Genomic DNA, 20,228 nt, shown 5'->3' with positions numbered 1-20,228 from the left:
CCCATTATTTAAGAAGATGAGGAGAAACAAACTAGGAAATTGGAGGTGTATTGGTCTTTCTTGTAATTTATTCAATCAAGGGATATGGGCATCGCTGGCAAGGCCAGCATTTATTACCTATTCCTAATTGCCCTTGAGAAGGTGGTGGTGAGCTGACTTCTTGAACTGCTGTCGTACGTGTGGTGAATGTACTCCCACAATGCTGTTGGGTATGGAGTTCCAGGACTTTTCCCGAGTGCCAGAGAAGGAACGTCGGTATATTTCCAAGTCAGGATGGTGTTTGACTTGGAGGGGAACTTGGAGTGTTCCCATGCACCTACTACCCTTGGCCTTCTAGGTAGTAGAGGTTGCGGGTTTGAGAGGTGTTGTCAAAGAAGCCTTGGCGAGTTGCTGCAGTGCATCTTGTAGATGGTACACACTGCAGCCACGTTATGTAAGTTGTGAAGGGAGTGAATGTTGAAGGTGATGGAGCCAATCAAGCAGGCTGCTTTCTTCTGGATGGAGTTGAGCTTTGAGTGTTATTGGAGCTGCATCATCCAGGCAAGTGGAGAATATTTCTTCACACTCCTGACTTGTATTATGTGGCTAGTCCAGTTAGGTTTCTGGGACACTGTTATTATGAAAAATTGTTTGAAGGGAGAAGTACTTGAATTTATATAGTGCCTCATTATGTTACTCTGAAACATCATAAAGGGAAAATGCACCATGCACAACCATCTATATGCAATGCAAGTTATATTTTGTGCAGACCATTTCATTGTTAAATACATGTTATTCTAGTACTGCTTTTTATTGATTCAGGTTGAATGACCTTTCGAATAAAAATATAACAGTAATTACCATTTGGTGCTTCAGAATACCCTGATTTTTTTAGGTGGTGAGAGGGGATATGAAAGCCAGGCACTACTTCGCACAAAGGATAGTGGAAATCTGGAACTTGCTCCCGCAAAGATCTGTTGCGGCTAGGCCAATTGAAAATGTCAAAACTGAGATTGATTAATTTTTGTTCGGCAAGTGTATTGATGGTTACGGAACCCAGGCGGATAGATGGAATTAAGAATCAGATCGGTCATGATTGGAATGAATGGTGGAACCAGCTCGATGGGCTGAATGGCCTCCTCCTGTTCCAATGTTCCGACATGCCATTTTCGTTTCACTGGTGTCAGCCATGAGAGGCATGATTATGTTGAGTATATTGGCAAAATTGTTGTTTACTAAACTGTTTTTTGCAAGAACTCTGCCCTTCTCTATCAGGTTAAATATCTGCTGGAAATAAATGCTTTATATATAATTGCTTCTAGATATTGTTGTATCTCCACACTTCATTGAATTGGGGCTCTGTATAATTACTGAAACAGCAATTCTCTGAGAATGATGAATTGACTTCCATTCTTAAAAGCATTGAAAAATTTTATTAATGCTGGGAATAGTTTTCACGTGCAAATGTTATGATGATATCTTAATGCATGGCACAGTCATCATTTATCAGAAAGTCATCTCAGGATGTCCTATAAACATAGCCCAGAACGGGTTTAAGTGCTGTTTGAAAGGTTATCATCCCATCACTCCAGAGCTGTAACAAATCATGCTGTTGAATGGATAAAAAGTAGTTGTTGCTGTGATCTGACAGAAACTACCCACTGCACTTTTCATTGTGTTGCGCACACCCCTGCCACCTCGACAGGAATGAAGATATTAATTCTGATAATTTTTCCAAATTTGATTTTACAGAGATATTTTTTTTTCTATTACTTATTGGCGTTTATGATAGCTTTCTCAAAGCCGTATAATTAGCCAAGAGTTTTGTTTGACATTCTTTGGTGGTCTTCTAGTTCTGCAGTGAAACCCCAATTGTGCACTACCATTGGTGTTGCATTGAAATGGGCTGTATTTCTTTCTTGCTGAGGGAAGGAATATTCAGTAAATTGATACATCTTTCCTTACATTGCAGTGATTCTGTGGTCTACATTTGTACGTGCCCTGATATGTCTACAGACTATCTCCTTTAATGCTTCAGATTTTTTTTTATTGTTTAATTTCATCAATTCCCCATCAGGCCCTCACTGGGACCTCTTTCCTTCAGCTGAAATGGCAGGACATCTGGCTGTTGCTGCTCAGTAATCTCTGAACAGAAGGTGCACTTCTGCTAGGCAGGAGTGGACCTGCTAATTCCCTCTCCCCCTCCGTTGTGAGATCACAGCAGCAATGTGTTTAAATCTGGCCAAGAAATAATAAATCCCGTCTATTCAAGATTGTTGCATTCAAATCTCCAGTAAATGTATTTGTTCTTGGGGGCGCTTGGTTTGACCGCCCAGTGTTGGCTCTGGAGCTATTGGGTGCGCCCTTTTATAATCAGAGGGGTCAAAATTGATCAAAGGCAAGTTCCGCCCATTTACTGACGAAAAGACCGCTAAGATCCTGATGGTACTTTGGGCGGAACTTTGGTCAAAAAAGGAGGAAAAATGCGCCCAGCGGCAAAAATGGGCATTACTCGCTGATTCTGGGTGGTAGAGGGCGGTAGGGAGGATTCTGGGCGGCAAATGGAATCCTGGAGACAGTTACACCGAGGCTGGAGTCGGGCCCAGGGTGGGAAGAACACACGAAAAAAATGTTGAAAAAATAAAAAACAAAAAAAATTACAAAACCTTCAGAGGACCCTTTAACACAAAATCACTGAAAAATAAATAAAAAAAAAAAAAATCTCACTTACCATTTCTTGCAGGTCTTCATACCTACTGTGCAGGCAAGACCTGCTTCCATGCAGCGGTCTTTTCTCCTGCTGGGGCGGAGGACCGCTCGGATGAATCTCTGGTGGGAGTGGGCGGGAGGACTTGTTTCAGCGTTGCATGTCGGCAGACGTTTCCCAGCGGTCCTTCGAAACCGCCGGCGTGAGGGCCTCACCGGGGAGAGTGCCAAAAAAACGGGGAAACTGCCGAGAAAACTTGGCGGCAGCCGATGGTAGGACCATCAGTTTTGGCCCCATAGAATCATAAAATGGTTACAGCATGGAAGAATGGCATTTGGCCCGTCGAGCCCGCGCCGACTCTCAGCTAGTCCCACTCCCCCGCTCTTTCCCCGTAGCCCTGCAAATTTTTTTCCCTTCAGATACTTATCCAACTCCCTTTTAAAAGATGAAATTGAGTCTGTGCCCACCACCCTTTCAGGCAGTGCATTTCAGGTCCCAACCACTCGCTGCGTAAAAACTGTTTTTTCTTCCATCGCCCATGGTTCTTTTGCTAATCACCTTAATGTTCTTTGTTATTTTGAATTTATCCTTTAATTTGATACTGGATTAGTTTTGCCTAAATATCCACCATGTCCCACCTTTCAGAGACATTGTAGTGGAATTGGCTCAAATAACCCCGAACCAGTTTAGTTCACAGCTCGTCAATCAGATATTTGGTAAGGTATCAGAAACAGAAACGAGCACAAATGAGAAACAAGGAACCAGCCGTAAACTGAGCATTCAAAAGATAATAGCAGTATATCTTTCAGTATCAATAAAGTAAATAATAGTTTTCTTTGTGCCAGCAATGTCCCCTTTAACAAAGGTGGTGCATTGCAGCAAAGGGTGAAGTGCTGTCTTGCTTTGGTTGCAGTAAATCTCCAAGTCCTGGATTACCCATGAGCAATTGCCATGGGAGGCCTCCTCGCCTTTCATTTTAATTGCAATTATCTTGCCCTTTTTTCCTGGAGGAACTTAATTTTGCTGAGCATAGTTTCTGAACAAATGAATCAAAGAAGGGCAGCTTTTGAGATGTAAAAGTAAACAGGTGGTTAAGGTAGGCAGTAGCTGAGCCAGTACAAATAACCTAATTCCCAAGTTTGATTCCCAGTCAGTGGTGAGATAGTAGATCCCAGACTAGATGCTGCGAGTGGCGCTGTAATTGGCCTCAGCACCCCGGAGAAATTGGCTAGCATCTCCTGCCCCTGAGTTGTCCCTGTGCAAACGTGGGTGAGAACAGTATCAGACGCTCTAATGATGCCCCCTCCCCCAGCCCAGCTAATTGAAAAGATAATGAGGGGACTCGACAAAGTGGATGCAGAGAGGATATTTCCGCTCATCGGGGAAACTAAAACTAAGGGACATCGTTTCAGAATAAGGAGCTGCCCATTTAAAACGGAGATGAGAAGAAATTTCTTCTCTCAATGGGTTGTAAATCTGTGGAATTCTCTACCCCTGAGAGCTGTGGAGGCTGGGTCATTGAATATATTTAAGGCGGAGATAGACAGATTTTTGAGCGGTAAGGGATTAAAGGGTTATGGGGAGCGGGCAGGGAAGTGGAACTGAGTCCATGATCTGCTCAGCCATGATCTTATTGAATAGCTCGAGGGGTCAAATGGCCGACTCCTGCTCCCTATTTCTTATGTTCTTATGTAATGTTGAATAGTCTGCTGATACTCATTGTCTATGCTTGAACAGGAAAGAAGGATGGGAGATTAGCAGAGAAAGGAGGAGAAGAAAAACAAGCAATTTGCAATGATTCCTTTTAGATTAGATGTTCGCTCTTAAAATATAAATACATTATGGCCCAGATTTCCCACACTTTTCAGCTCTAAAATTTTGCCCTGTTAGTTGCTGGAAGTGTGAGCTGATACTGGCGTGGCAAGGGCAACGGCGTATCTGGGACCTTGGTGAATGACAGGACCAATGGGGCATCTCCTGAATCAGTGAGGTATAAGAGTTGAGAAAGAAACAAAGGAAGGACTGAGAATGAGGGTGAGCTAGAGTCAGATAAGGTACAAAAAGAGAAATAAAGTGAGGGAAAGAAAGATTAGATTATGAGAGAGAGGGAAAAAAAGAGACAGAAAGGAAAATAAGAGAAAAATTGAAACAAATCTCTATAAACAATTTATTACATGCAGGAATGAGACTCCACAGTTTAAACCTTTTTGGGTTGGTGAGGTTGATTGGCACTATTGCAGGAACATAAATTTCCTGATTTAAAAAAAGTACTTGTGCTGTTAGTTATCAACCCTAACTTTCTTTGGGGAGTTTAGTGGGCAATTAATGTGCAAATGCAGCAATTTTATGAAACTCGTGGGGAGGTTGACTACAAGATGTTGCTTTTGCAAGGCTAATGACAGAGTGACTCAAATCATCCAGCTACTTGTGGTGATTCGCAATTCATGAGGTATCTCACCACAACTTGCTGGACAAATTACTTATTAATAATGGCAATCGCTGCTGTTTAGGCAGCAAATTCTGGGCTATAGACTTATTGCAAACTGTTATTGAACAATCGGTAAATATCTAGAGAACATTTTTTTAAATTCATTCAAGGGATGTGAGCGTCACTGGCAAGGCAGGCGTTTACTCCTCATCCCTAATTGCCCCTCAAGAAGGTGGTGGTGAGCCGCCTTCCTGAACTGCTGCAGTGCTTGTGGTAAAGGTACTCCCACAGTGACTTGGTCGTAATGGTTTGCTGAGTCGCTTGCTTGGCCATTTCAGAGGGCAGTTAAGAGTTAACCACATTGCTGTGGGTCTGAAGTCACACAGAGGCCAGACTGGGAAAGGACGGCAGGTTTCTTTCATTAGTGAACCAGTGGGTTTTTACAACAATGCAGTAGTTTCATGGTCACCATTATTGATACGAGCTTTTTTAATTCCAGATTTATTTAATTAATTGAATTTAAATTACACAGCTGCCGTGGCGGGATTTGAACTCGCGTCTCCAGACTATTAGTCCAGACCTCGGGATTACTAATCCAGTAACATAACCACCACACTACCACACCACCCAATATCTTAACATCCCAATATCTTGAAGCCAATTAATTTGAATCACCTGAAAATAAAAACGAAAGCAGCACTTTTCAGTTTTCAAACTTGAATATAACAGACAGGGGCCAAAATTCAGGATCTCGGTAAGGCCCGTTACCGCCGGTTTGCGGCGGCCATGTGGCGGAATCGAGTGGCCGCCACGTTCCAGTCCATTGGCCACCACGACCTAAATTCAGCTCGGGGATTTTTCGACCTGTCCCCACTTCCGCCCCGCTGCTGCCGACCACCGCAAGCGTATCATCAAAGTGCACACTGCCGCTATCCCGCAACTCCATTTTAATCCGTCCCAAATTTGCTGGAAAAAAACCCACGAGCCGCTGAACGGTGCTCCCGACATCTTTTTCTGTCGGTGCACCTTGTCTGTTCTTTCTCTGCCCTGGCGGTGCGGCGGCCATTAAAGGCGAGGACTGAATACTGTGGCCGCCATGTTGTTTTTTTTTTGCTAATTGTTCCCCCCACTTGGGTGCCAGGCCCCTAGCCCAGCCGAAACCCTCCCAGGTGGCCCAGTGGCCCGATGTTTGTGAATGCCGAACGCTCTCCCCTTTAAGTGAAGGGGAGAGCGTGGTGACGCAATTGCGTTGTGACGTCCTCTCCGCTCCGCTGCTGAGTGACTTGGTCTCGCCCCAACTTCCGCCCCTCACCAGGACTTACCACCTCATTTTCGCCCCCATTATGACCGACTTCTGATCCAAAGCGAAAAAAAGCTTAAAATGGAGAGAATCGCTCGGAAGGCTGCCTCATCGCATCCAGCGGTAAAAAATTGTGTGTGTGCCAGCTTTCTGGCGTGCCTGAATTACGGCCCCACAGGGTCTGTCTCTCCTTTACGTGTTTGATACTGTGTTTTGTCCCAACAAGTTGCAGGACAGAATTTGTGCTGATGGAGCCTTTATTCAGATGAAAATCTATTCTGCTAAATATCCAAATTAAATTGACATTTTTCATTCCAAGCTGACAAGGGTGTGCATAATACAATTATTTAATAAGGTGGAGGACAGTTTCTGTCAAATCACAGCAAGTGCTACTTTTAATCCACGTTGTAATATTGTTTGTTAACCTCCTGATCGAGGAGATGATAACCTTTCAAACTGCACTTAAACCTTTTCTGCGACGTGCTTCTAGGATACACTGAGGTGACTATTTTCATTAGCACTGCAGTGTCCTATGCCCAACCATCTTCAGCTGCTTAATCAATGACATTCCCTCCATCATAAGGTCAGAAGTGTGGATGTTTGCTGATGATTGCACAGTGTTCAGTGCCATTCACAACTCCTCAGATAATCAAGTAGTCCATGCCCGCATGCAGCAAGACCTAGACAACATTCAGGCTTGGGCTGATAAGTGGCAAGTAACTTTTGTGCCACACAAGTGCCAGGCAATGACTATCTCCAAGAAGAAAGCTTCTCTCTTTGATATTCATTGGCACAATCATCGTCTAATCCCCCACCATCAATGTCTTGGGGGTCACCATTGAGCAGAATCTTAACTGGACCAGCCACATAAATACTGTGACTGCAAGAGCAGGTCAGAAGCTGGGTATTCTGTAGCAGGTGTCTCACCTCCTGACTCCACAAAGCCGGTCCACCATCTACAAGGCACAAGTCAGGAGTGTGATGGAATACTCTCCATTTGCCCAGCTGAGTGTAGGTCCAAAAATACTCAAGAAGCTGGACAACATTCAGGACAAAGCAGCCTGCTTGATTGGTACCCCAGCCACCATCACAAACATTCACTTCCACCACCAGCGGTACATCATGTCTACAGCGTGTACCATCTTCAAGATGCACTGCAGCAACTCGCCAAGGCTTCTTCGGCAGTACCTCCCAAACCTGCAACCACTACCATCTAAAAGGACAAGGGCAGCAGGCACATGGGAACACCATCACCTCCAAGTCACACACTATCCTGACTTGGAAATATAGCACTCTTCATCGTCGCTGGGTCAAAATCCTAGAACTTGCTCCTTAACAGCAGTGTGGGAGTACCTTCACCACAAGGACTGCAGCAGTTGAAGGCGACGGCTCACCACCACCTTCTCAACGGCAATTGGGGATGGGCAATAAGCACTGGCCTTGCCAGCGATACCCACATCTCCTGAATGAATATGAAATAAAACTTATAGAGCACCTTTAAGAGGAAAGTGCCTCAAGGCGCTTCACAGAAGTGTAATCAAACACCGAGCCAAATAAGGAAATGTTAGGAGGGGTGACTAATAGCTTGGGGTAGGTTTTAAGGAGTGTCTTTAAGAAAGTGAAGCCAGAGTTGGAGGAACACAGAGTTCTTGGTGGGTTGTAAGGCTAGGGAGTTTGCAGGGATGAGGATTGAACACAAAGATGAGAATTTCCAATTTAAATTTTAAATTTCAATTGTGAAACTCCCCTACAGACCCAGCAAGGAAAATAATTAACATTTATTTATAAGAATAGACTGCCAATACTTCGCCGAATTGGGGGAAATATGAAAATGGCCAGCCAGTTCGCTTCGAAAATTAGTTTTTGTAACTAAAATGCAAACAAACATACGGAAGGTGCATCAGGCCACTGCACACCTTCCGACTTAGTGACATTTTGACCATGTAAGCTGAACTGCAACTTTAATAAAATTGTTGCTGCGAGTTGCTGCTGCAATATTTGTGGACCTGGATAAGTGACTTATATTCAGCTGGCAGTCCTTCTTCATGAAGTTGGAAAAAAGTTACAGAAAGAGATCCACTTTCAACTCAAATCTTCCTCACATGTGCTTGAGTAATTGGAAGATAAATATAGTTTCTGTAGCACATAAGGCAGTAATGCACCTGTCTCAGGCTGCAAACAGACCTCTTATATTTCTGCTTGTTCACTTGACACAGTTTCTTCCATTGTGCCCCACAGACCCTGCCCTTTCTTTCTGTTGCACTCCACAGTCTGTCAAGCAGTTCGTTTCACGTGGCTCTCTGCATGCTCACTTGTGTCTTTGTCTCTTCCACCATGCACTGGCCTAGATCTCATTCCCATGCATGTTTGGATAAGATTACCATCTTAGAGACATGAAATCATTGTAATTACTTACCTCTGTCAGATTTCCAGTGATGAGAGAACTTCATGTGCCCTTTTTTTGGCCAGTTTATCTTCCCATATCACATCAAATATCTGTTATAGTTATGCCAATGAGGTTACGCGTGTATCACTCTTGCCTTCAGGTTTCAGGACTCATATCCATACCAGTGTCTAACAGTAGAAAAGCTTGACAAATACGCTCCTTGTGTTCTATCAACTAAATTATTAAAAGCCTTGCATTTTATCTCTTTTCCTGCTGCTCTTTTCATTAGCACTGACTGTGCCAGGCAATGTGATACCATCACAACATTTACATCTGAGAATTCTCAGCTATCCTACCATCCTAGCAAGAATACAATTCTTTATCACTTATAAGAACAAATAGCCAATTCTTTAGACAATTGGCGATCATATGCAAAATCGTACTGTACCCAAATATCCCCTTCAACATGACTGCACATAATATACCAGTTTCTTGCAAACAACACCCAGCCAATTCCCACACCAATGCAACATACCTCAGTGCTGCTCTTGAGCTGGCTTTAAGGAAGTGTTTAAGAGTCAGACATTGCAACTTGTATTTTCATTTTTTTTATTTCCCTGAGGGGTTGGTTTCCTCTTTGCTACATGTAACAGAATCAGAAACCAGTTTCTAAAGAGTGGGTTTACAATTGACCTATAGCACATGTTGGGAAGCGGCTGATCTCCTACATGGCATGAGCAGCCATTTTGATTGGTGTGGCGAAGATCAGAAATTCTCAAGGTGACCCCAATCTCTTGTCACTCTGTGGCAGAGTGTGTTTATCTATCAACACAATATACTGTTGCACCATCCTGTCAGTCACTCATTCATTTGGAACATAGCCCCTGATGCTCATCATTGCAAATACTATTCCATCTTTCCCCATTTGCACAGTCATTTCTCTTCAGACTGTCATCCTCATGGTTACCTCCTCCAGATGATCAGTGTACCAAAGAGGCTGCAATCAGCACTGACGTGCACAGCTATGAAAGGCAAACCAATGTACCTCTCCACCTTTGACTTGAATAAGCAGATGGTTTGACAGGCCTTTAAAACAATATAGCATTTTGAATAAAGTTTTCCCATGATCGATGATGAGCAGTGGCAGTTGGTTATGATGTTTTGATTATAGAAAACTGTTCAGTGGCAATAAGCATTTTGTCTTCCTGAAATGGTATAAACAGTTTTGACATTTCGGAGCGCTGTAGATAAAGATAAAGTACTGTGTTTTCTGAGCCTTTCACTGTGAGAGAATTTATTTTCCTATTACAAACACAAGGAGCAGTGCAACAAGAATAGTGTGTTTGTTCCTGATGCATAAGCTCTTACTAAGCATTGGGCTCCTTCAGTATGTCAGCGGAAAAAGGGATGGCAGTCATAAAATGGAAATAACATGGATTTGCGCCAATATAGTTTAGTTTTCTTCCAATAAACATTTATTAGGATGATTTTGATTTGTATGCAGTAAGCGGCTCATGCTTTTGCAGCTCTCTCCATCCTGGCACCCACCCAGTTGTTCCCTCCTCTGACTGAAAGTAGTGACTCTTGTTGGGGTGCAGTTACATGGACCCTCGCAGTTCTGTGGCACTTAGTCCTGGAAGCCATTCTCTATGCCTGAGCCCAGAGAGTTAGTGTCGGCAGGTTACTTGATTGTTGGGACATCCCAGTTGTGGTCAATCGCCTGCTATCCACACACGTGCACTTTGCAGCAGGGAGTTGTTCAAAAGCCATCAGGAGCAGGAATGCTGGCTGATATTTTCCGGCACCATCCCAGCCTCTTCCCCAAGCCTGGGAATACTATGGTTGTGATCAATTGACTCAGGACAGATCCGTGATTGAACTTGGAACCTGGAGACATTCTCGGAGGGAGATGATTGGGAAACCTTTGTGGAGCGACTCGACCAATACTTCATGGCCAATGAGCTGGAAGGAGAAGCACACGCTGCCAAACGAAGGGCGATTCTCCTCACCGTCTGCGGGCCACCAACGTATGGCCTCATGAAAAATCTGCTTGCTCCAGCGAAACCCACAGAGAAATCATACGATGATTTGTGCACACTGGTCCGGGAGCATCTGAATCCGAAGGAAAGCATTCTGATGACGTGGTACCGGTTCTACACCTACAAAAGGTCTGAAGGCCAGGAAGTGGCGAGTTATGTCGCCGAGCTAAGACACCTTGCAGCACATTGTGAATTTGAAGGACATTTGGAGCACATGCTCAGAGACTTTTTCGTACTTGGCATTGGCCATGAAGTGATATTTCGCAAACTTTTGACTGTAGAGACCCCAACCTTGAGTAAGGCCATAGCGATAGCCCAGGCGTTCATTGCCACCAGTGACAATATTAAACACATCTCTCAGCACACAAGTGCTGCTCCAAGTACTGTGAACAAAGTGATGTTGTTTTCAAATCGCAACGTACAGGGCAGACCCTACTTGCCTGCAGCTGCACGTCCGCAGATGTCTGAGTCCACCATCAAGGGTGATGAATGCTAGGCCATTAACACCTTGTTGGTGCTGCGGGGGTGATCATCGTTTCGATTCATGCCGCTTCAAAGGATACATTTGCAAGGGCCGTGGAACAATGGGACACCTCCAATGTATGTGCAGGTGAGCTGCAAACTCTGTTAATCCTGCAAACCACTAGGTTGCAGAGGAGGACAGATCCACGGCGGATCACAACAAACTAGAGCCTCAGAACGAGAAGGCAGAGGTATATGGGGTGCACGCATTTACCACAAAGTTTCCCCTGATAATGCTGATGGTTGAATTCAATGGACTCCCAGTGTCAATGGAGCTGGATATGGGCGCGAGCCAGTCCATTATGAGCAAAAAGACTTTCGAAAAATTGTGGTGCAGCAAGGCCTCAAGGCCAGTCTTGACTCCCATTCACACAAAACTGAGAACTTACACAAAGGAACTGATCCCCTTAATCGGCAGTGCTACTGTAAAGGTCTCCTACGATGGAGCGGTGCACAAGCTACCACTGTGGGTGGTACTGGGCGATGGTCCCATGCTGTTCAGCAGGAGCTGGCTGGGAAAGATATGCTGGAACTGGGACGACGTCCGCGCGCTTTCATCCGCTGACGACACTTCGTGTGCCCAGGTCTTAAACAAGTTCCCTTCGCTGTTCAACATTGGGAAGTTCCAAGGAGCAAAATTGCAGATCCACCGAATTCTGGGGGCGCGACCCATCCATCACAAGGCGAGAGCAGTACCGTACATGATGAGAGAAAGAGTAGAGATCGAGCTGGACTGGCTGCAACGAGAGGGCATCATTTCGTCAATCGAATTCAACAAGTGGGCCTGTTCGATTGTTCCAGTCCTCAAGGGAGATGGCATCGTCAGAATCTGTGGTGATTACAAAGTAACTATTAATCGTTTCTCCCTGCAGGATCAGTACCCACTACCAAAAGCTGATGACCTTTTTGCTATGCTGATGGGAGGAAAGACGTTCACGAAGCTGGACTTGACCTCGGCCGACATGACGCAGGAGCTGGAGGAATCATCGAAGGGCCTCACCTGCATCAACACGCACAAAGGTCTCTTCATTTATAACAGATGCCTGTTTGGAATTCGATCAGCCGCAGCGATATTCCAGAGAAACATGGAAAACTTACTGAAGTCGGTCCTGTATACGGTGGTCTTCCAGGACGATATCTTGGTTACAGGTCGGGACACAGTCGAGCATCTGCAGAATCTGGAGGAGGTTCTTAGTCGACTCAACTGAGTGCGGCTCAGGTTGAAACGCTCGAAGTGCGTTTTCCTGGCGCCTGAAGTGGAGTTCCTGGGGAGAAGAATCAATGCGGACGGCATCAGGCCCACCGATTCGAAGACGGAGGCAATCGAGAATGCACCGAGACCACAGAATGTGACGGAGCTGCAGCTGTTTCTAAGACTCCTGAACTACTTTGGTAACTTCTTACTGGGTCTCAGCACACTGTTAGAATCACTGCATGTCTTACTGCATAAAGGAGACGAATGGTTATGGGGTAAAAGCCAAGAAAATGCCTTTGTAAAAGCTAGAAAATTGTTATGCTCAAACAAATTGCTTGTCTTGTATGACCCAAGTAAGCGTTTGGTACTAGCATGTGATGCATCGTCGTACGGGGTCGGGTGTGTATTGCAACAAGCTAATGAATCTGGGAAATTGCAATCAGTTGCTTATGCATTTAGAAGTCTGTCTAAGGTGAGAGAGCCTACAGCATGATTGAAAAAGAAGCTGTAGCGTGTGTCTATGGGGTAAAGAAAATGCATCAATATCTGTTTGGGTTAAAATGTGAATGGGAAACGGACTATAAGCCACTAATATCCCTGTTTTCCGAGAGTAAGGGGATAAATACTAATGCATCGGCCCGCATCCAGAGATGGGTGCTCACGTTGTCAGCATACAACTACGTCATCCGCCACAGGCCAGACACAGAAAACTGTGCCGATGCTCTCAGTAGGCTGCCATTACCCACCACGGGGGTGGAAATGGCGCAGCCTGCAGACTTAGTCATGGTATGGAAGCATTCGAGAGTGAGCAATCACCTGTCACAGCCCGACAGATTAGAAGCTGGACGAGCCAGGAACCCTTACTGTCCCTAGTAAAAAATTGTGTGCTTCACAGAAGCTGTTCCAATGTCCCAGTGGAAATGCAGGAAGAGATAAAGCCATACCAGCGGTGCACAGATGAAATGTCTATACAGGCAGACTGCCTTCTGTGGGGAAATCAGGTAGTGGTCCCCAAGAAGGGCAGAGACACTTTCAATCAGTAACCTCCACAGTACCCACGCAGGCATCGTAATGATGAAAGCGATAGCCAGATCCCATGTGTGGTGGCCCGGTATCGATGCGGACTTAGAGTCCTGCGTGCAGAGATGTAACACATGCTCGCAGCTAAGCAATGCACCCAGGGAGGCGCCACTAAGTTTATGGTCTTGGTCCTCCAAACCGTGGTCCAGGGTCCATGTCGACCATGCAGGCCCATTTTTGGGTAAAATGTTCCTTGTGGTTGTAGATGCGTACTCCAAATGGATTGAATGTGAGATAATGTCGGCAAGTACATCCGCTGCCACCACTGAAAGCCTGTGGGCCATGTTTGCCATGCATGGACTACCAGATGTCCTTGTGAGCGACAACGGGCCATGTTTTACCAGTGCCGAGTTCAAAGAGTTCATGACCGACAACGAGATCAAACATGTTACATCTGCCCTGTTCACACCAGCAGCCAATGGTCAGGCAGAGAGAGCAGTGCAAACCATCAAGCAGGGCTTGAAGAGGGTAACTGAAGGCTCACTGCAGACTCGCCTATCCCGATTTCTGCTTAGCTACCGCACGAGACCCCACTCGCTCACTGGGATTCCACCTGCTGAACTGCTCATGAAAAGGGCCCTTAAGACAAGGCTCTCGTTAGTCCATCCTGATCTACATGAACAGGTAGAGAGCAGGCGGCTTCAACAAAGTCCATATCATGATAGCGCTAATGTGTCACGCGAAATTGAAATCAATGATCCTGTATTTGTATTGAATTATGGACAAGGTCCCAAGTGGCTTCCCGGCACTATTGTGGCCAAAGAGGGGAGCAGGGTGTTTCGGGTCAAACTTTCAAATGGACTCATTCACCGGAAACACTTGGACTAAATCAAACTTAGATGCACGGACTATCCTGAGCAACCAACTTTGGACCCCACCTTTTTTGACCCCCAGCACACACACCAGTGGCAACCGACACCGTGGTTGGTTACGAAGCAGGACCCATCACCCGCAGCAGCCCAGCAGGACTCACCACACCAGGCAGCCCAGCAAGGCCAGCTGCACAGTAGCCCAGTGAGGGCCCAACAAACGACTCACCAAAACCAACATTTGCACCGAGACGATCAACCAGGGAAAGAAAGGCCCCAGATCGACTCACCTTGTAAATAGTTACACTGTTGACTTTGGGGAGGGAATGTTGTTATGTATGTAAACTTGTATATACCTTGTACAGCTACCAGAGGGTTCATCCCTGGAGTCCCAGGGGATTCCACAATCCCCTGGGAGTACGGGTACTTAAGGAGGCCTCACAGGCTGGAGAGGCACTCTGGAGACCTGCAATAAAAGACTAAGGTCACACTTTACTTTGAGCTCACAGTATCCAGTCAGACTCTTTATTCATATTTGCTGATGATTTTTCGGACCCAACATCTATGACCTGATTGTTGTATTCATACTCAACCAGAAAATTAATTTCATGAATTCACTGATTCTTCACAGCTTCACTATTGCTTACACTTGCAGTAAAGAGAGCTTTGGAATGAATAGGCATAATTGGGACAATAAGAACAATAAGAAAATTACTGTGAAATGGCATCAATTTGAATTCACTTTATCTCCTGAAAATGCAGAAATGGTCGCCTAGTTGCATGGGATTATATTGTTTGCTTCAGTAATATTCTATCACAAATTGTTGCAATCGAAATAACAAGAACAGCAAATGTGTCAAACATGATTTTCCTTTCATAAAACCATGCTGACTCTCCTTGACTCTATTATAATTTTCTAAATGTCCTGCTACTACTTCCTTAATAATGCACTCTAGCATTTTCCCAATGATCGATGTTAGGCTAACTGGTCTATAGCTTTACTACTTTCTGTCTCCCACCTTTCTTAAAAATGGGCATAACATTTGCGGTTTACCAATCCGCTGGGACCGCTCCAGAATCAAGGGAATTTTGGTAGATTACAACCAATGCATCCACTATCTCTGCAGTCACTTCTTTTAAGACCCTTGGATGCAGGCCATCTGGTCCAGGGGACTTGTCCACCTTTAGTCCCATTAGTTTGCCTAGTACCATTTCTCTAGTGATAGTGATTGTTTTTTAAGTTTCCCCCTCCCAATAGCCCTTTGATTATCAATTATTGGGATGCTTTTAGTGTCTTCTGCTGTGAAGACCGATAGAAAATACTTGTTGAATGTCTCTGCCATTTCCCTGTTTCCCATTATTAATTCTCCAGTCTCATCCTCTAGGGGACCAACAGTTACTTTAGCTACTCGCTTCCTTTTTATATATTTGTAGAAGCTCTTACTGTCTGTTTTTATATTTCTTGCTAGTTTACTCTCTCAAACTATTTTCTCATTTTTTTAGTCATCCTTTACTGGTTTCCAAAAATTTCCCAATCCTCTGGCCTTCCAGTATTCTTAGCAACATTGTATGCCTTTGTTTTCAATTTAATACCATCTTTTACTTCTTTAGTTAGCTACGGATGGTTCATCCTTCTCAGTCTTTCTTTCTCACTGGAATATATTTTTGCTGAGAGTTATGAAATATCTCCTTAAATTTTTGCCACTGCTCATCTACCGTCTTACCCTTTAATCTATTTTCCCAGTCCAGTTTAGCCAACTCTGTCTTCATATCTTTGTAATTGCCTTTATTTAAGTTCAGGACACTAGCTTGAGACCGAGCTTTCTCATCTTCAAACAGAATTTGAAATTCGACCATGCTATGATCACTCTTTCCAAGAGGATCCTTTACAATGAAATCATTAATTAATCCAGTCTCATTACACATTACCAGATTTAAAATAGTCTGCTCCCTAGTTGGTTCCACAGCGTATTGTCCTAAGAAACCATCCCGAATAAACTCTATGAACTCTTCCTCAAGGTTACCTTTGCTAATTTGATTAGTCCAATCAATCTGAAGATTAAAATCACCCATGATTATTGCCGTATCTTTCTTACAAGCCTCCATTATTTCTTGATTTATACTCTGTCCTACAGTGTAGCTACTGTTAGGAGGCCTATAGACTACTCCCACCAGTGACTTATTTCCTTTATTATTTCTTATCTCCACCCAAACTGATTCTACATCTTGATCTTCTGAGGCAAAATCATTTCTCACCACTGTACTGAACTCATCCTTTATTAACAGAGCTACCCAACCTCCTTTTCCTTTCAGCCTATACTTCCGAATTGTCAAATACCCCTGAATATTCAGTTCCCAGCCTTGGTCTCCTTGCAACCATGTCTCTGTAATGGCTATCCGGTCATACCCATTTATATTTATTTGTGTTGTCAACTCATCTATCTTGTTACGAATGCTGTGTGCATTTAGATAAAGAGCTTTTAAATTTGTCTTTTTACCATTTTTCCCTGCTTTGATCCCACTTTCTGATGCATTCTAATGTTCATGCGTCCGTCCCTATTGTTACCCTGCACTATTACCTTCTCCATTCTTTTTGACTTGAAACATTTCTGCTCATTTGATCCCTCCAACCCGACTATTTAGTTGAAAGCCTTCTCTACAGCTCTAGTGATTCAATTCACCAGGACACTTGTCCCAGTCTGGTTCAAGTGAAGCCCTTCCCGCTGCAACAGTACTGGTGCCAGTGCCCCATGAATCGAAACCCATTTCTCCCACACCAATCTTTGAGCCATGCGTTCATCTGTCTATGCAAATTTGCTTGTGGTTCAGGTAGTAATCCAGAGATTTTTTACCTTTGTGGTTCTGCTTTTTAATTTGGCCCCTAACTGCTCATACTCCCTCAGCAGAACCTTTTTTTTTAATAGAGGAAATAATACTCATACATAACACAGAAGGCTACGGTGACCTCACGTTGCAGTTGCTGAGCTCAATCGCAAGGTGAGCAGCTCTGGTCTTGCTAGCTTAGTGTTATATTGTCTCACTTTTATCCTTCAACTGCAACATTACCTCACGTCCTGCATTCCGTGAACTTTTTCCCCAGTTTGCATTACCTTACGTTAGCCGAGCATTCCCAAGACTCGCTGTCTCAGTGGTATGAGTGGGTGAAAGCTCCAAGGCCTCCATTCAACGGCACTTTTGGTGGCATTGATATGGATAAGCTTATCTACGAGAATGTTGAAGTTAAACAAGGAAAGGCCTTGTTTACCACTCCAGCTGTACCAGCCATGCAGGCCCTTCTTCAAATAGTGTCAACTGAGAGGATGGGGGGAGCCTCGGTTTAACATTTCATCCAAAAGGTGACAACCTCCGACAGTGCAGGATTCCCTCTGTACTGGACTGGAATGTCATCCTCGACGTTGTGTTCAAATCTCTGGAGTGGGACTTGAACTTACAGCTATCTGACTCACATAAGAATGTAAGAAATAGGAGCAGGAGTAGACCATATGGCCCCTCGAGCCTGCTCCGCCATTTAATACGATCATGACTGATCCCATCATGGACTCGGGTCCATTTCCCTGCCTGCTCTCCATAACCGCTTATTCCCTTATCGTTTAAGAAATTGAATAAATGTCTATTTCTGTCTCAAAATATCCCAGCTTCCACAGCTCTCTGAGGCAGCGAATTCCACAGATCCACAGCCCTCTGAGAGAAGAAATTTCTCATCATCTCAGTTTTAAATGGGCGGCCCCTTATTCTAAATTTATGCCCTCTAGTTCTAGTCTCCCCCATCAGTGGAAACATCCTCCCTGCACCAACCCATCAAGCCCCCTCATAATCTTTGTAAGTTTTGATAAGAGCACCTCTCATTCTTCTGAATTCCAATGAGTAAAAGCCCAACCTACTCAACCTTTCCTCATAAGTCAACCCCCTCATCTCTGGAATCAACTGACTCCAAAGCAAGTATATCCTTTCGTAAATATGGAAACCAAAACTGCACGCGGTATTCCAGGTGTGGCCTCACCAATAACCTGTAAACTGTAACATGATTTCCCTGCTTTTATACTCCATTCCTTTTGCAATAAAGGCCAAGATTCCATTGGCCTTCCTGATCACTTGCTGTACCTGCATACTAACCTTTTGTGTTTCATGCACAAGTCCCCCAGGTCCTGCTGTACTGCAGCACTTTGCAATCTGTCTCCATTTAAATAATAACTTGCTCTTTGATTTTTTTTCTGCCAAAGTGCATGACCTCACACTTTCCAACATTATTTTCCATCTGCCAAATTTTTGCCCACTCACTTAGCCTGTCTATGTCCTTTTGCAGATTTTTGTGTCCTCCTCACACATTGCTTTTCCTTCCATCTTTGTATCATCAGCAAACTTGGCTACATTACACTCGGTCCCTTCCTCCAAGTCATTAATATAGATTGTAAATAGTTGGGGTGCCAGCACTGATCACTGCAGAACCCCACTGGTTACTGATTGCCAACCTGAAAATGAACCATTTATCCCTACTCTCTGTTTTCTGTTCGTTAGCCAATCCTCTATTCATGCTAATATATTACCCCTAACCCCATGAACTTTTATCTTGTGCAATAACCTTTTATGTGGCCCCTTGTCAAATGCCTTCTGGAAGTCCAAATATACCACATCCACTGGTTCCCCTTTATCCACCCTGTTCGTTACATCCTCGAAGAATTCTAGCAAATTTGTCAAACATGACTTCCCCTTTATAAATCCATGCTGACTCTGCCTGACTGAATTTTGCTTTTTGAAATGTCCTGCTACTGCTTCTTTAATAATGGACTCCAACATTTTCCCAACCGCAGATGTTAGGCTAACTGGTCTATAGTTTCCTGCTTTTTATCTGCCTCCTTTTTTAAATAGAAGCGTTACATTTGCAATTTTCATATCTGCTCGGACCTCCCCAGAATCCAGGGAATTTTGGTAAATTACAACCAATGCATCCACTATCCCTGCCGCTACTTCTCTTAATGCCCTAGGATGCAAGCCATCAGGTCCAGGGGATTTATCTGCCTTTAGTCCCATTATCTTACTGAGTACCACCTCCTTAGTGATTGTGATTGCATTAAGTTCCTCCCCCCCTATAGCCCCTTGACTATCCACTGTTGGAATATTGTTAGTGTCTTCTACCATAAAGACTGATACAATATATTTGTTCAGAGGTTCTGAAATCTCCATTACTAATTCCCCGGTCTCGTCCTCTAAGGGACCAACATATACTGGACACAAAGATTTTCAGGTTTAAGTCATCGGTCCTCTTGAGAAGCGATCATGGTTGAACAATATTCTAATGTGCTGCTATATTTTACAGCATAATTTTACAAAGGTTACAACTCAATTATTCAAACTAATAAAGGTGTTGACTTACCCCACCATTTTAGGAAAATGTTTTTAGAATGGTTATTACTGTAAAGTTTGTTTTTCTACCATTGTGGGTTGAATTTTAGTAATTTTTTTTAACGCTATGCATACCCCACAGTAAAAGGAAACAGACACTCAAGAAACAGAATCAAAATGTAATGGCAGTCTGTTCATTGTTCTATTAACAGAATTAGAATACTGGGCTGAGAGGTGAGAGTGCGACCCACTGAACCATGGCTGACATCTAAGCCTTATTTCTTCTGAGCCTTCAACTGTTGCTAATATGTGGAGCCCAAAACTGCACACAATACTCCAACTATAGCCTGAGCAAGGTTTTATATCGATTCACCTTTACATATTAACTTTTATATTGTATACCACAAAAAACAGTATTCCAT

General features: G+C 44.0%; 1 protein-coding gene across 1 annotated transcript in view; it reads left to right on the top strand.

Annotated features, from left to right (window-relative positions):
• The window catches only part of LOC139266579 (CUB and sushi domain-containing protein 1-like), a 3,131,815-nt gene that overhangs the window by 255,294 nt on the left and 2,856,293 nt on the right, over positions 1–20,228 (top strand). The gene's annotated exons all lie outside the window — the stretch shown is intronic.

The sequence above is a fragment of the Pristiophorus japonicus genome, chromosome 7 (assembly GCF_044704955.1).
Source record: "Pristiophorus japonicus isolate sPriJap1 chromosome 7, sPriJap1.hap1, whole genome shotgun sequence".
NCBI lineage: Eukaryota > Metazoa > Chordata > Chondrichthyes > Pristiophoridae > Pristiophorus > Pristiophorus japonicus.
Note: the sequence above shows the minus strand (reverse complement) of the source record. Positions and strands in the feature narration are given on the sequence as shown.